Source organism: Amborella trichopoda, chromosome 8, assembly GCF_054954075.1.
Source record: "Amborella trichopoda isolate Santa Cruz 75 chromosome 8, AtrichopodaSantaCruz75HAP2 v2.0, whole genome shotgun sequence".
Taxonomy (NCBI): domain Eukaryota; kingdom Viridiplantae; phylum Streptophyta; class Magnoliopsida; order Amborellales; family Amborellaceae; genus Amborella; species Amborella trichopoda.
The window spans coordinates 20891751-20909056 of record NC_142343.1 but is presented as its reverse complement, the minus strand read 5'-3'; the positions used below and the strand labels follow the sequence as shown (position 1 = coordinate 20909056).

General features: G+C 35.1%; 1 long non-coding RNA gene across 6 annotated transcripts; it reads left to right on the top strand.

Moving 5' to 3' along the window:
• The first annotated feature begins 5063 nt into the window (after nt 1–5063).
• LOC105421119 (uncharacterized) lies at nt 5064–16979 on the top strand. Of its 6 annotated transcripts, XR_016060801.1 has the most exons (6): nt 5064–5439; nt 6029–6082; nt 7852–7878; nt 8437–8486; nt 15857–15941; nt 16886–16979. It is a non-coding gene; the product is annotated as an uncharacterized LOC105421119 (long non-coding RNA). The 6 variants fall into 6 exon arrangements; XR_016060803.1 differs by lacking the exons at nt 15857–15941; nt 16886–16979 and adding an exon at nt 9556–10343 and having other exon boundaries at nt 7855–7878; XR_016060800.1 differs by lacking the exons at nt 15857–15941; nt 16886–16979 and adding an exon at nt 9556–10343.
• The last annotated feature ends 327 nt before the right edge of the window (nt 16980–17306 follow it).

Sequence of the window (17306 nt, the reverse complement as noted above, 5' to 3'; positions counted from 1 at the left end):
AGGTCATGAATTTCTCTCTCCTTATTCGCACCAGGGATACAATTGATGGAAAATAACCTCAAACAATGCTTTGAAATGAGTTTGGTGCCATACCATAAGCCTTGTTTTGGATTTAAATTACAAAGTAAGAGGTTGTTTGCGTACTTAGAAATATATTATTTGTGAAATATATTACTGATGTAATACATTACTGGAGTAATACATTACCTAGAAATGAATTATTTTTATTTGGGTAGCATCTAGATACCTCTTGGGAAATACATTGTTATTGTTTGGCTATGTCTGGAAGAAGTATGGGAAATACATTATCTTGCTTGAAAATATTGGATGTAGTTTGCATAAAGGCTTAGCCCCTAAGAAATCAAAGTAAGGCACACCTTCAAATAGTGTCGAAAGATGTCATTTTCAGTGCTGAAAATAATTATGATAAGATGAAATCTTATTTTCATCTCTAATTATAAAATTTAAAGCACTAAAAATAGTGTAGACCAAGTAGATTTATAAACACTAAAAATCTTGAAAATTGACAAATTAGATAATGCATTACAGGACGGATTATTTTCAAGACTTGAAATTGGTCCACGTATCTAAGGTCGAGATGATGGGATTTGAGAGTTTTTTTGCGATAAAAACAACTTTTTCTAGTGAGTCTTCCATGTGCGCCTTAGTTTTAGTTTGATTGTTTAGGGCCTCAACCTTATGTATACTTTTTCTGAAAATATTGCAATAACTTTTATTCATAATAACGAGATTTTTTGTATAGTTCTTAACAGTTTTCTCTTAAGATAAAATATCAGTTGAATCTAAAATAGACTATTCAAGTACAAATCCCAATCTACATCTTCTTAGAGTCTAGGAACAAAACTGGGCATAAAGAATTGTGGATAACACCACTTGGTCATTTCATCCACCCTCCAAAACGATGATTCAGGTACAAATCCCAATCTACATCTTCTTAGAGTCTAGGAACAAAACTGGGCATAAATAATTGTGGATAACACCACTTGGTCATTTCATCCACCCTCCAAAACGATGTACATAGAAGAGTGTTGAAAATCCAAAAATGGGCCAAGGTTGTTGAAACCCAAATAATTTGTGTCTGAGAGAGAGAGAGTTTTGTAAGAAGACCTCAAATGAATGATGTCAATTTTATAATTTGTGCGGGTCCACAGGATCCGCATTACTCGTCTGACCATGTAATAGACTTCTTAGCCTCTTGGGCGTAAAATCTATTTCACGATTTTAGAACAATGTTAAGAGTCACATTTCCGTTTCCTGCATACTAATGGTTACCCAAACACAAGAAATGGCACATTTCCTTGAAATTCATTACACTGTAATGGTAATGCAGGTACCCAAACAGCCCCTAATAGATTTTTTAGCCCCTTGGGTGTAAAATCTGTTTTGCGATTTTTGGAACAATGTTAGGAATCACACTTCCATTTCTTGCATACTAATGGTTGCCCAAATGCAAGAAATAACACATTTCCTTGTAATTCGTTACACTGTAATGGTAATACACGTACCCAAACGGCCCCTAATAGTATAGGTGCATTCTTTTTAAGTTTTAATGTATACGGCGGTAAGCCACTTGGTTTTAAAATGTTAAAATATTTTTTAAGATATAAATTATATTTATCATCAATATCGGAATCAAAACTATATGCATGTTCTTCCCTTGAAAAATGTGATATGATAGTGTCATTTATGTTATCTACACAATTTCATTTGTAGTTGCTAACATACATAAATCTATAGAGAATTTGACTATGTAGTATTGAGGTCATTAAACATCAACTTTGAATGACTGTATACCGTGTTAATGTTATTATCAATACCAATGTTCGAAAAATCGGTGATCTGATCCACCACGCACGTCATAACACCAAGTTGTTAAAGTGAACATGCCTTTTGAACTAGCATTTTTATACAACATTTGAAACATGCTTACCTAATCGGTCAAAAGACCCTACTTTCACATTGTGCTCACCTCAAAGACAGCTAGCAGTTAATGATGACGTTGAGGTCACCTTTTATGGTTGCACCCTCTTTCCAAAATCATGGATGTGGGATTACTTTTAGCTTTTCTAAGTAAGTTCGTCATTGCTTATCAAATGAAAGTAGCATTTAATTGGGTAAAAACTTAAGAAGCTCTTTCATTATATGACCAACGGTAGTTGTTTTGCATCTTATGAAGCTATCTATCTCTTACTTAGATTTTTTTAAAATTAATAATAAATTTTTTTATATAATGTATAAACAATAAAAGTACATATAATTAGGTTTTAATTGCATATAATTACATAAATAAATTCTATTTAACTCATTTACAAAATTAGTATAATTATATTGAAAGTCGTATTGTTTATTTATCTTAATAACTTGTTAAACTTATGTCAGTATAATCATATGAATATGATCGCATTAAACTTTATAGGGGATTTTATTTATTTTTTAATCATATGATATGGAAGCATTTTCTAATAATTTTTAAACATGTTTATTACTATATTATAGTAAAAATTATACATTGATAACCAAATCTTGTATTTTATTTATTAATTTATTTATATTATAAATTTTGTAATATATTATTTTTTCTTATAACTGTAAATAAGATTTTTTTTTAATTAAATGATATTCTAAGATATTTTAGAGTTTTTATTTGTATAATAAAACAATTATAAAATAAAAAGTTATAAGCCAACAACTTCAATTTCAATATATACTATTAGAGTAATGATCCTATGAGACTCTCCCACACTCATGTGTGTAAGACCTCAAAAGATCACCATTAAATTTGGCATACATATATAAAAAAGTTATTATATGGGTGTGAGACTTGACTTTTTTAGAGATCTGTGTCAAATTTAATGGTGATCGTTTGGGGTCTTACACACATAGGTGTGGGAGAGTCTCATAGGACCATTACTCATACTGTTATACTTAGTTATGTTGTAATAATTTGGATGAGTAAAATGAAATAATAAATGTTTGATACTTGAATGTGATACTAATTTCACTTTATGTGTGTAGTAAAATGATGATAAAATAATAAAATACAAACCAATAATTCTAATTTCGACTTAAGTTTTAATAAATATTTGATGAGAATCTTAATACAGAGAAAAAATATCTTAATATTCGCTTATTGATGAAAAAAATAAAATTTATTAATATAGTACTCTAATTTCTTATTAGATTTCTGAAAAATAATATTTATAATGATATTTAATTTTTTTTTTAAAACCGAATCAGACTCATTCTTGATCCAAAAACGCTGATTTATCGATCGGTACGTGTTTTTAGGGTACCCGAAAAGTGGCATGGAACCGTCGTTTAAACCACCGATCTATACTATAAACGCGAACCCTTCGGCGGACCACCGGTCGCCACTTATCAGCATCAGAGGTCCGTATGTCACTCCATGCCATGCCATACATCACCGGCTATCTTACTTTGTACGACACATAATATATTATATTTTAATGTATGGTTATATGTTAAAGTGTACGACTTATGATCATATATTATTTAGTTCGTTATTTCGTGAGATGCTGACATCACTACCTTACATCAATACGTGGCAATTAATGCAATGTATTATTTAAGTACATCTATTTTCGCTAAAATGTAAAAGGATCTTTTTTATTTTAAAGTATATATTAAATTTTTATTTATAGATAATTATGTCTTTAGGGAATGCTTTAAGAAAACGTGATAAGATAAGCGTGTCATACAAAATATTCTTTTTAGTGGTAACCTGATTTCACTTACCTCCTATTAATTTATCGTATTATTTAAATAGATATTATAGCAAATATAAGTAAAATTTAAAGGACTTTTTTGTGGTCTTACGGGAGCGTCATATACATATATTCTTCATGACATAAAACTTACCATAGATTCTAAATTTTTTTTCATGAATAATTATGCCATTACAGGTCTCTAATCTAAGGGAGTGCTTTCAAAACGTGATAATCTAAAAAGTTAGTGTAGTCTACAAAATACACATATCATACAAAATATTGTTTTAAGGGAAAATGTTATATAGAGCCAAGGCTTTTATCAATCAAATTTGAGCCTATCTCAAAACTTTCACTAGAAGATGTTGTTTTGATGCTCAAATATCCTCAAATTGATCATCTCGACATCAAGATGCATGAAATAAAAAAAAAATGGATTTCAAGTTTGAAAAATAGTTTATTTTGTAATGTATTTTTAGACGGTCAATTTTCAAAATTATCAAATTTTTATAGATATGTCGATCTACACTATTTTTGAAGCTTTACACTTTATAAATAAAGATAAAAATATATTTTAAGGCTATCACAAAGATTTCTAGTATTGAAACTGTATTTCTTGATACTATTTGAAAATAGGCTCTAATTTGATTGTTTAGAGCCTAGGCCAGACCGTACCCTTGTTTTAATGGTCTGACCTACTTTTAATTTTTCTCTCATGTCACACTATAGCATGGAACAAATCATATGCTATCTCACATGATATGATATACAATATATTATTATATTTTAATAACTTTAATAACACATATCGTAAGAGATAAGAAAAATATCTTATTATTTCATATTTTTAACTTCTATATCTCATCAAGCTCAAAAATTAAAAATATTACTTGTAAATAGAATGAATCTATCTTTTCCATCTTTCAACCCCTTATACTTTTTGGACACCTCAATAATTTATAAAATAATTCTCTCTCTAAAACCCTATATCTCTCACACATCATCTCTCTCTAAAACTCAAATTCCATCACTCTCTCGTATGATCGTCTATCCCTCAAAACTCCACCCCTGTTCCTAAAAGTCAAACTCCAATCTCTTTTCCTCTTTAAAACTCCATCCCTCCCTAAAAACCATACTCCACCACTATCTCTAACTCGACTCTCTTTTAATTTATCTCTTTTAAAAAAGTATAGAAACGGTGCTCCTGTAGGTTTAAAAATTATACCCAAACTCCAACTCTCGCTCTAACTCCATCTCTCTTTTAATTTATCTCTTTTGAAAAAGTATAGAAACAGTGCTCCTGCAGGTTTAAAAATTATAGTTAGCCTATTTGCAGCGACTTTCTTTAAAAAATTATTTGTATGTACGTTAGTTTCTTAATATAAAAAAAAAAGTTGGTTGTCTCTTTGTTTTTAGATCTTGCAGTGTTGGCATCGGATGTGAGATCCAAATGAATAATGTGTGCCATGCGATGCACCTAAACCAAACCTCTCTGCGTCTTCCTTCCTCTGATGTCTATTTCCAATGCACAAAGCACCTTGGCCACCAAAAATGGTGAGCTTTCTCTATTTCGCTCTCTTTTTTTGGTTCTCTCTGCTCAACGCAGGAAGGCCCTCTCTCGACTTTCCATTCCTACGTCTCTCTCTCTAGCAGACGACGACTCTCTTTCTCTAACAAACTGCGACTCTTCCAGGTTCTTCCTCGTCCTTTTTTCTTTGAGTTTTCACTGTAGAAGGGGTTCTTGCATAGAGTTCTTTCAAAGGAAATTTGATTTTTATTTAGATTTTTTCCTTTGAAATCATGGTTCCTTTTGAAATTTGGATTCTACAAAAATAAGCTCTGATTATTTATGCCACTTTCAGGGTTGATTTTAACTTGCTGTTGCAGAATTTTTAGCATAAATTTACACCATTTTTATTAATAAATAACTTAATTTATAGTATTTTAAGTATTCCTTTGAATTGAAGTGAGGGTTTTCTCACTGAGATTTGGTTTTACTATCTTTCTAATGGGGTTTCTTAAAGACAACAGATTAGCTCTCAATCTGGGTTTTCCCTCTGAAATCATACAAATTACAATATTTCTTCTTATTGTTTGGAATTTATGAAAAAAAAAATCTAATTTTTGTTCTCTCATAACGAATAATGAGCCTTTAAGATTTTATTATTAATATGGTATTTCATAAAAATAATATCTCAGAAGATGTAATTTTGGTTCTGTAGATATATTATTTCTTTATATGCTCCAATATAAATTGTTTTTTTTTTATTTGGTATATACAGAATTTATATCGCTCTCTATCTCTGAAGGAGACCATCAGCCTCATCACAATCTCGGTAGGCACCCATCTTTTTCTTATGCTGCAATCTGAAATAAATTTTTTTTTCTTTTTTTTGGTCATTGTGAATGAAAATTTCTTGATCTAGGGTTTCTATGTTTATTGCATATATTTATGTAGAGTTTGTTGAAAGATTTCCTCCAAACAAAATTCAACAAAGATTGCATATAAAATTTAATAATCCGATTTTTTTTTTTTTTTTTTTTTTTTTTTTTTTTTGTGAATGAATTTCTGATTTTCTTAAAAAATCTGTTTTGGTCTTTATTTTGAGAACCGAAAAAATAAAAATAAAAATTTCGAAACCCACAAAAATCTCCAAATCTTACAAAATATTGACTCAATTCAATAGGGAAAAATCGATTAACATGGTATTCTATTTTTTTTTTGGGTCATTGTGAAGGAATTGTTGTCGATTTAGGGTTTCTAAGTTTGTTGTGTCTATTTATGTATAATTTGTGTCAAAGTATGTTAAAAGTTTTTTTTCGGTCTTTGCTGTGGAGAACCAACAAAATTTAGCACAGATTTCTTGACCGTATAAAAAATCCCCAAATCTAAAATATCCATTAAATTCAATAAGAATTTTCAATGAATGTGGTGTTCTTGTTGTAATTTTCGTTGTTCAATATGATTCTATTACTTTTTCTGCACTTGTGATTCATTTCTATGTTCATTGGCATTTTTATGGATCCACTTTGAAGTTCCATGTCATATATCTTACAGTCATTCATGGCTTCTTATGAAGTCAATTTGCTGAATCATTTAAACGTTTTTGCATTATGCCCATTCCTATCTATGGACAAATTAGTGAGACGTTCATAGTATTACAATATCATAATTTCTGATTATAAGTTACCTGTGAAGTTCAAATTTCCTGTATTATTGGCTGCGTTGGCTCTATACTTTGTCTTTTAAATCGAACTCAATTAATACTCTGAATCATGGGAATTCTTATTATAAGAAAACATTCAGATTTATTTTTCTATGTTAGAAGTTGTCTTCTATGTTGCAGGTCAGCAAACTTCAGTTCTTGCATTTTAGTAGTTGTTGTGTCTTTGCATCAAAATATGCTACATTTCCTTTTAAAGTTTTGTACTTTTGTAACAAGATGTGATTAGAGTTTGATAGAGGAAATGAGTTAAGACAAATAACTATATTCTCAATTTCCATATGACACATGTTCATACCAGTTTGGGACGTTAGGTATTAGATTTTATTTATTTCATTTTTTTTATCATTTATCATTATGCCACTGTATCGATTTCACCTGTCTTTAATAGGTACCACGACATGACTAAAATCATTTATGTAACTCAGCTTTAGGTCTACTTGTTAAGGAAATATCTTGACCAAAAAAGGAAGCCCACAAAATATACTTAATTCCATTTCAACAACACACTTTACATTTCTCACAACAAACAAATGGACAGCATACTTTGAGCCACGACTTCTCTGATCTTCAACTGTCTCCATAATCCATACAGACTCTTGAAACAACATCCTAATCCTGAAACTTATTACCCTCAAACTCCGTCTTAACTTTAGGCCTCATCGAATTTTCCTTTTCTACAATTTCAAACTGTGTGAACCCTATTCTTCCTAATGCTGAACTACTGAAATTTTCTTTAATAAAATTTTTTTATAACACATTTGAAGTTAGCATCTTAATTTATTTTATTACATTTCAATTTTCAAATGATTATTGAAATTAATTGAATGAATATTTTTTTTTGGTATCTGCAAAATATGTTTCGCTGTCTATCTCTCAAGGAGACCATCAGCGTCATCATAATCTCGGTACGCATCTATCTCTCTCTTATGTTGCAATCTGATTTATTTTTTATTTTTTGGTCATTACAAACGTAATTGTCTTGATGAATGAGATTGCTCTCCTCTATTGACCAATAAAGTATGTCGCAATGACATATTTGGAACCTCTGATTGCATCTGAAAGGCACATATCTTCAAGTCTCGAAAGAGGCCTAAATTTTTATATGTGATTGCTCCAGAAACCAATTCATTGTAACAAAAAATTGAAATACTTTGAACGATCATCGGCTTGACTGCTATACCTTTTTTATATTCATTGGCAATGCCTTCTTGATTGTAGTCCTTTGTTACCATGGGAGGATTGGACCTCTCCAATGAACTATTTGACTCGAACTTGACCCTGGATATTGAATCTATGTTATTTTTTAATTGGAGGAAGAAGGATGAATTCCCATGCATCACTTTTTCCTTAATAAATTTCTCTTATAACACATTTGAAGTTAGTATCTTAATATATTTTATTATATTTCAATTGTCAAATGATTATTGAAATTAATTTAATGATTTTTTTTTTGGTATCTACAGAATCTGATTTGCTCTCAAGGAGACCATCAACGTCATCATAATTTTCATAGGCATCTATCTCTCTTATGCTGCACTCTGAATTATTTTATTTCTTTTGTCATTGTGAATGTAATTTATTTGATGAATAAGATTTATTTGCTCTATTGGCCATAGTATGTTGCAATGACATATTTGAAACCTCTGATTGCACTTGAAAAGCACATTTTTTCAGGTCTCCAAAGAGTACTACATCTTTATACGTGATTGCCTTAGAAACCAATTCATTGTAACAAAAAAATTCAAATAGTTTTAACGGTGATTGGGTTGACTATTGTGCTTTAGTTATATTGGTTGTCAATGTCTTCTTGATTGCAGTCCTTTGTTACTATGGAAGGATTGGACCTCTCGAATGAACTATTTAACTTGAACTTGACCCTGGATATTGAATGTATACTATTTTTTAATTGGAGGAGGAAGGATGAATTCCCATGTGTCGCTTTCATGTAAACTCAATTTATTGATGTATTGTGTTTATCCATCATTGATATTTCACAGCTTTAAAATAAGAGTTAGAATAGTTAAATTTATGTATTTCAGATAATACACATCGCACTCACATCCAAAACTATCAATTGAGGAGAACTAATCTATCCTTAAGCTGTGTTCAACTATGGTCTTTGGTTTCAATATGTATTTGATGAAAGAGAGCAACTCAACAATAGAACGATCCTAGGGTAATATCATTCCAACTAATGAGTATTATTTATATTAAATATTGTATATTTGAAAATGAATATGCCCTGATATTCCTTTTGAATTCTTGTATTATAAGAATTTGTTACACAATAGTGCTGTCCACGTTTTATTTGGGCAGGCATCCATTCATTCTGTTAAATATTACAAGAGAAATCTCAAATTTCTCTTGGCATTGCACATAAAAGTAATGACTGGGAACTATTTGTTAGAGAGGAATGTAAGCATGGGGATATAGATAGTTGGAAGGAAAAGGAATCCCTCAACATGAGAGTTTCCTCAACTGATTCTCTAATTATTTCATCAATTTCTTTGTTGGCTTCACTCTAAACAGGTCCAATGATAAGCTCCCTCATTATTCTTCTTTGTTGGCTTCACTCTAAACAGGTCCAATGATAAGCTCCCTCATTATTCGAGAACCATCACGATAGGCTCTACTTGACTCTGAGGGATAATGTTACTAGAAACCTGCTATCAGATAGGAGCTTTAAAAAGCTGAATTATAAGTGCATCTGACATATGCTAAACTTTGATTTCTACATATATTTGTGCAGTGTGCACCAGTTACTGAAAGAAAAACGTGGTTTGTACCGAAGCTTACCCCTTACCCATGATAGAATCTTGGGGGAGTCTTTATTACAATAATTTTGGCGGTAAATTTTATGCTCTTTTAGAGTTCTATTTAGCCCCAAAAGGAAATTATGTTTGCCCAGCGTTTGTTGAAATTTCAAAAAAGAAACTTTTTGGAGTTGATTATAGAGTTATAAAAAACAAATTCGTTGTACAATGGAGAACTCGAGAGATGTTAGACGCTGTCTCTACTTCTACTTCTAAAGATGCAGGAACAAATGATGCAAGTGAAGACAAAAAGGAAGAGATTGTGGAACAAAGTCATTTATTCCTTATGCAAATACATAGAGACGACGGCATACAAATTGGCAGTTGAAAAATTGGATCTTGAAGCGACATACGGAATGAAAAAGAAGATACTATCAAGAAGACATCCAGCAAGAAATAGATATTAAAAATGACTTAAATAGCATTTTTGATAAATACATTGCATTGGAACACATGAGGTCTGAACTTTTGTATATGCAGATGTTTAAACCGTTCTGTCCATGTAAATTCTTTACACAACTTTATAATTGTATGTAACGTAGTTTCCATGTCCAAAATTTTCTTCTGATGAATTTAAAGGTCATTTCCACAAAACCGAACCCTTACAAATATTGAAACCCTTATTCCATGCAATTAAGAAGGTGCTTCAATATCACAAGGATTCTTATAATTCTCTTTTGACAGAAATTAATGGTGACAAATTCTGTAATATTGTATTATAAATGTTACTCTTCTCAACCTGCGTCTCACTCGAGGTGATGTCGCCCATAGCAACCAACGTCTCAACCTTCGGACCAGGTTTGGGCTACCAAACCCACCGGGCTCATCGCCAGCTGGCAACCTCACCGTGGGCCCGTTATTAAGCTTCGAGCTAGAGTAAATGAGCAACCTTTGGTTCCCTCCCCTACTGTTGACCCTGTTGTAGATGGGTGGGAACAACAGTCATGGCCCTCCTCAGCTGCACTTCATCTTTGCAGCGTAAACCAGGGAAAGAGTCGTGCCTGGACCTTGCCCAGGTTTCGTCGGGTCACCACACTCTACCCAGCCCATCCTCTTTTGTGCGCCGAGTCCCTTCGATGGCCACTGACGGCACATTTATTTCCCCTGACCCTCTGCTCAGGGAGGAGGACACGTCACCAAGGGCGCCGCCCCTTGCTGTCCACATCTTACCCTCAGTAGCCACCCCCGTACAACTGTGGCCCTCTCTCTCGCCGTCGCCTCTACCTACCCCGTCACACCTGGCGCCCCCGAAGGTTGCCCCACCGCCCTCGGCAGCCTCCCCCGTATAGAGGTCGCCCTCTCTCCCCTCCCTCGAGACTCTCCCGTCGTCCTCTCTACCTACCCCGTCTCTTCTGGTGCCCCCGGAGGTTACCCCTTGCCCTTTCATCACGGCCAAGGGAGACATGTGTCCTGACACCCTGCTTCGAGATCCTTCTTCGGCCCTTCCACTTCCCTCTCTTCCGTCGCTTATTCTCCTTTCCATGTTGGCAGCCTCCATCTCCTATGTTGCCTCCAACTGTGCTGCCCCCTCCTCTTCTTTTCTACCTACTCGTTCTGAGGCAGAGGCTGATACTCCTCTCTCGCTTTCGCCCATGGACGACTATCCGACCCCCTTTGGAACCACCCCTGTGCCTTCCCTCGACCTCTATCTTCCTGACCCAGAACCCGCCTATCCTCTCCCCCTTCCCCTCACCTGGTACGTGTCAGCAGGGTTAGGACGGTCCACTTCCATCCTTTCCCCCACTTCCCTTGGCTCTCCTGCACTTGGGTCTGCACTGATTCCCACCACTTCCACTCCTACCTTCCTTTTCCCCCCTCTTCAGTGCCTCTTCACTCCTCCAACCTGTCTGGGTTCTCTTTTCTTGCCCCCCTCCCCCTTTCTTATTCCCCCCAAGCCCTTTCGTCCCAAAGTTTTTTTGCCTCTTTCTCCTCCCCCCTTAGTGGCTTCTCGCTCAGCCTCCCCTTCTCTTCTCTCTGGTAGCGGCCCCCTGCCCGCTCCCCTTATCATCCCGCCTTCCGCTTCTCTTAACCCATCCCCTCCTACACGTCCTCATCCTGTTGAATCCTTTCCTATCCTGCCTTCTGACCTCTACCCTCGAGATTTGGGGTACCTTCCGGAGTCGTCCGAGGCATCTGTTAAGTCCATCTCTCCCCTCACGGAGGTTAGCGTAGAGAGGGTCGACAGAGATGGAAATTTCCAAGAACAAGAGCCTTCTGAAGGCCATGATTCTCCGATCTCTCCCTCTTCGGCCGAGGACAGAGCCGAGGTGGTCGACGGGACAGGATCGACAAGGAGTCGACAAGAATGAAAGAGATCTATCGCATTATGGGCTTCCATTATGATGGTCCTGAAGGCCCAGTACACCGTTTCCTACAAGCAGACGCCTAGAGTCGACTCAAGGTGAGCTCTAGAGGACAGAGAGAACTCCTTAACCTGTTCTCCTCTATCTCTTATGAGGATTCCCCCTTGCTCTTTCCCCATCCTTGGCCTCCTCATCCTCTATGAGGAGATCTCCTAGACTAGCACTCGCTTCTCTTCCTTCTCCCAAACAATGAAGATTATTTTCTGGAACATAAGAGGACTGGGTCACTCTACAAAGAGGAACGCAGTAAAGGATGTGACCTCAAAATACCTCCCGACTATCCTGGCTCTTCGGAAACCAAGCTTCCTATGCCCTCCCTCTCTCAAATCCATCAGGTCTGGGGTAGAAGACCCTGCCAATGGGTTGCGCTTCCTGCAGTTGGGGCGTCAGGGGGTATTTGAGTGATCTAGAATCCCTCATAACATCCCCTTGTCTCTTCCCATTTAGGGGATTTCTCTGTTTTTTACCTTCTTTTTCACATCCGATGGGCTACATTGGAACTTTTCATCTATCTACAGCCCCTGCTCGGCTGCCCTCCACCCTTGTCTCTGGTTGGAACTTGATCTGGTAGCCTCCCTACCCACCCTGTCTGGTGTCTTGGAGGAGACTTCAATATTACCAGATGGTCTCATGAGAGTAACTACAACTCTTCCATCTCTCAGGGAATGTTGGACTTCTTAGATTTCATTTCTCGACAGGAACTTCTAGATTTACCCCTTCAAGGTTGTCGATTTACCTGGTCCAAGTACTCTCGTCAACCCTCTTTGTCCAAACTTGACAGATTCCTTTTTTGGGCAGACTGGGAGGAAACTTTCTCGGGATCCCACGGAATGGCTTTATAGCCAAAGCCGCCTCTGACCATTGCCCTATTCTTCTCGATACCCAAGCCCTCCGCAGAGGTCCTAAAACATTTCGTTTTGAACTTGCCTAGCTAGAAGAAAAGTCTCTTCTTACCCTCATTCCTGCCTGGTGGAATTCCTTCTCTAATCAAGTCTCGGGCAGTGCAGGTTTCTGACTCCAAACCAAAATTCAAAGGCTTAAAGCCGCTTTGAAGATTTGGAGTAAATCCATCCTTGGGAACTACGGCCAAACCAAGGCCTCCCTCCTTAATCCATTCAAACTTTAGATAGGGCAGAGGAGTCACGACTCTTGACATAAGCGGAATTCGATTCGAGGAGCCAATTGAAGTTGGATTACCTCTCCACCCTAAAAAAAGAGGAACTGTATTGGTTCCAGAGATCTAGAGTTAACTAGCTTAAACCCGGAGACCTGAATACACAATTTTTCTACCGGATAGCTAATTCTCGTAGGAGAGACGACACTATCTCGACCATTAAAGTGAGTAATTCTTACCTGGTTCAGCGAAACGACATCGAACAAGCGTTCCTTTCATATTTCCAAGCCCTCTACTCCACCCCTGTTGTCCCCAGACCTGCAATAGCTGACTTGGATTTCCTGTCTTTTACGGATGCACATGCCCTCTGGCTTGAGCGTCCATTCCTGGAAGAGGAAATTCTTAAAGCCCTAGACGGATTAGCTAGCGACAAAGCCCCTGGTCTAGACGGTTTCCCCATAGCCTCTTTCAAATTATTTTGGGATATTTTCTGCTTAGATTTCTTGAGCTTCTTAAAAGAGTTCTTCCTCTGGGGAATTTTAAATAAGGCTATTAACGCCACTTTTATATCTCTGATACCAAAGGTGGAAGGGGCTGAGAAGCTAAAGGACTTTCGGCCTATAAGTCTGTTGAATTCCTATTACAAAATTCTGGCCAAAGTCATGGCTTCAAGGCTACAACAGGTCCTCCCTTCCATCATCTCCCAACAGTTCTTCCATTGGGAAATTTTAAATAAGGCTATTTAAAATGATGTGGGTTCTCATATCCGCTGCTAATATTAGGGCTGATGCAAATAATATTAGGGTTATTTTAATTTTTTTTTATTCTTTAGTTTATCTCTTCAAGAATAAGAGAGGAGGTGCGTAGGGATAATTAGGTGGGTATGAATTTATCGAATTTATCTTGTGCATATTGATCAATTGAATTGGGTTAGTTTAAGAGTATAAATAGATAAAGCTAAATTAGGGGAGCTAGTTTAGGAATGTAAAAGGATAAGGTTAAATAAAAAGTAGTTTTTAGGCTTTGGATAAAAGGGGATGGTACGTGAGTGTAATAATTCTAAAATTCCAAAAAAAAAAAAAGAAGAAAACTTTTAATAAGTGATGGTTCGTATGAGCATGATGGTCCTTAAGAACCATCACTATTTTCAAAAGCTTTTGCTGCCTTGCACTTGCGACATCCACTAAAGTACGTGGGCTTTAAGCGTTTAAAGTGTAATTTAATGGTTACACCTCATATGTGAGGTGTAACTTAATAAAAGAATATAATATAGTATCTTAAGAATTTAAATACGAGAGGTGGGAGTATGAGGTGTAACTTAATAAAAGAATATAATATAGTATCCTAAGAATTTAAATACGAGAGGCGAGGACTCCCACCTCAGAAAATTTTGAGATCTCTCTCTAGCCGAATTTCTATCGGAAGCTCCCTTACAAATATTTTAGGTAAGTGACTTTATTATCTTAAAAAATAACTCGTTCTTTTTAAAAATAAAATGAAATAATTATTTCTGCTCATTATCATGAAATTTAGGCGCGATAAATTTTATGCGCAAGTGACCTCATTATTTTGAAAAATAATCTTTTTAATAAAATTATAATATTAGAAATTTTAAATGCTGTAAATTCTTAGAAATAAATTTATTTATTTATTTTTCTTGTCTATTGTTAGAAAATTTTAGAAATAAAATTATTAGAAATAAATGTGATATTTCTACTGTTAGTAAAATTGTGAGATTTCTTTATACTGTTTTTTAATATTTAGACATTGTAAATTTCATGTGCAGTGACTGCCTTATTATTTAAAAATTGATAATTTTGCGATTGATTATAGCATTGTTGTGAAATGTTTAATTGTGAATTGACATCTCATAAATTGTGATAATTCTGTATTCTTGAAATTCTATAAGAGTTTTTCTATACATATTAAACTGGAAATTATGCTAGAATGTCTTTACGAACTGCTACCTTTCTAAATTTGAGCCCAAAATATTTGATTGGTTATTTTTAAAATGTTATTGAAAGTGACTGTTATTAATGGTTTCAGTAAAATTCATATTAATGATTTCAGTGATATGTTGAGTACATGATATTGCTGCTTTCGAATGTTTAAAGAGATTTAGAAATACTTTAAGTATGCAAGTGGACTCATCTGGTTTGTCGATGAGGTTTAAGTGGATCCGGGATGCCGGTAGGGATTAAGTGAATTCATTCGGTACGCCGGTGAGGTATAAGTGGACCTGTAGGGATTAAGTGGACCTATCTGGGACGTCGATGGGGATTAAGTGGACCCATCAGAACGCTGATAGGGTATATAGGTGACCTACTTGGGACACCAATAGGGTAATTTTGTGGAATCTTTTGAATTATGCACTGCCATTAAAATGTTATATGCATTTCAATCATTTGGATTATGTTTAATTATGCATTTCTAAAAGTGAAATTGTTATCTATAAATGATTGTGCTCGCATTGTTTTTAATTGACCTCCATTTTGAAAGTTTGTCTATATCTTTCATCGATGATTATTTTTAGGATTATGATGATCACTTACTGAGTAGCCAAACTCATCAAACTATGGTAAACATTTTTCAGGATAACTGCGGTTTCATTTTGAGTGCTCGTCAGGGTCAACTTTGGAAGATATTGTAGTTGTGCCTAAGCTTTCTTTTGTTACTCTGTAAGAATTCGCCACTATAAATTTGTCCTATCAAGAGATGTATATATGTTTTGACTGTCACATCTCAAGAATAACAGTATTGTAAATCCTTGGGGTCTGACAACGAGGTTAAGGGAAGAGAGAGACAATACGGAAGAAGAGATAAAATAGTAAAAGTGTAGAGAGAGTTTTTTATTTAATGTTTATCTTATTTTTTAGTCTATTTAAAGGGAGGTTTCCCTTCATTGTAAAAAAGGTGGATGAGTTAATAAAATTTAGTCTCGTGAAGAGATTTTTGGGGTAGATTCCCTTGCAGACCTTGAGAGAGGGTATATTCTCTCAACCTTCTATTTTTTTATTTTTTTTTTGTTTTATTTTTTTACATCAATTGGTATCAGAGATATTGATACCAGAAAAAAATAAAAAGTTGAGAGCATATACCCTCTCTCAAGGTATGCAAGGGAATTCACCCTAAGGTTGAGAGAATATACCCTCTCTCAAAGTCTGCAAGGGAATCCACCCCAAAAATATATTCACGAGACCAAATTTTATTAATTCATCCACCCTTTTTACAATGAAGAGAAACCCCCCTTAAAATAGACTAAAAAATAAGATAAACATCAAATAAAAAACTCTCTCTACACTTTTCTTATTTTATCTTTTCTTCTCTATTTTTCTCTCTTCCCTTAACCTCACGTACCATCCCCTTTTATCCAAAGCTTAAAAACTACTTTTATTGTAACCTTATCCTTTTACATTCCTAAAGTAGCTCCTATAATTTAACCTTATCTATTTATACTCCTAAACTAATCCAATCCAATTGATCAATATGCACAAGATAAATTCGATAAATTCATGCCCACCTAATTATCCCTGCGCACCTCCTCTCTTATTCGGGAAGAGATAAACTAAAGAATAAAAAATAAATAAAATAACCCTAATATTATTTGCATCATTATCCCCAGGTTGGGAAAAGCTTGACCTCGAGCTCAAAAGTTGGTGATGAAGTCCTACCAAGAGCCTCGATACTTTTTCTTCAAGATTGATGCCTGCAATTGTGTTCCAAGAGTAATTGTTGAATACGAACTTGGGCTGATTATTCCTAACCTGGAATGGGTACGACTCCAAAAAAGCACCAAGTTCAATCGATGAACACCCTTGACCACGAAATTTTGGGAGATCGATTTTAATGGCAAAATTTTGTGGTCATTCTATAGGATGTGGTGGATCTGACTTCTCTATATAACACGACGGATCTAGCTTACAAATTTCTTCTTCACGAGGAAGATTGTTCGCCAACCACTACATCTCATGTTTCTTCTCACGTATTCAGTTCGAACATCCTCTAGGACTTTAGAAAACGTTTCTATAGCTCGTTCCCAACGA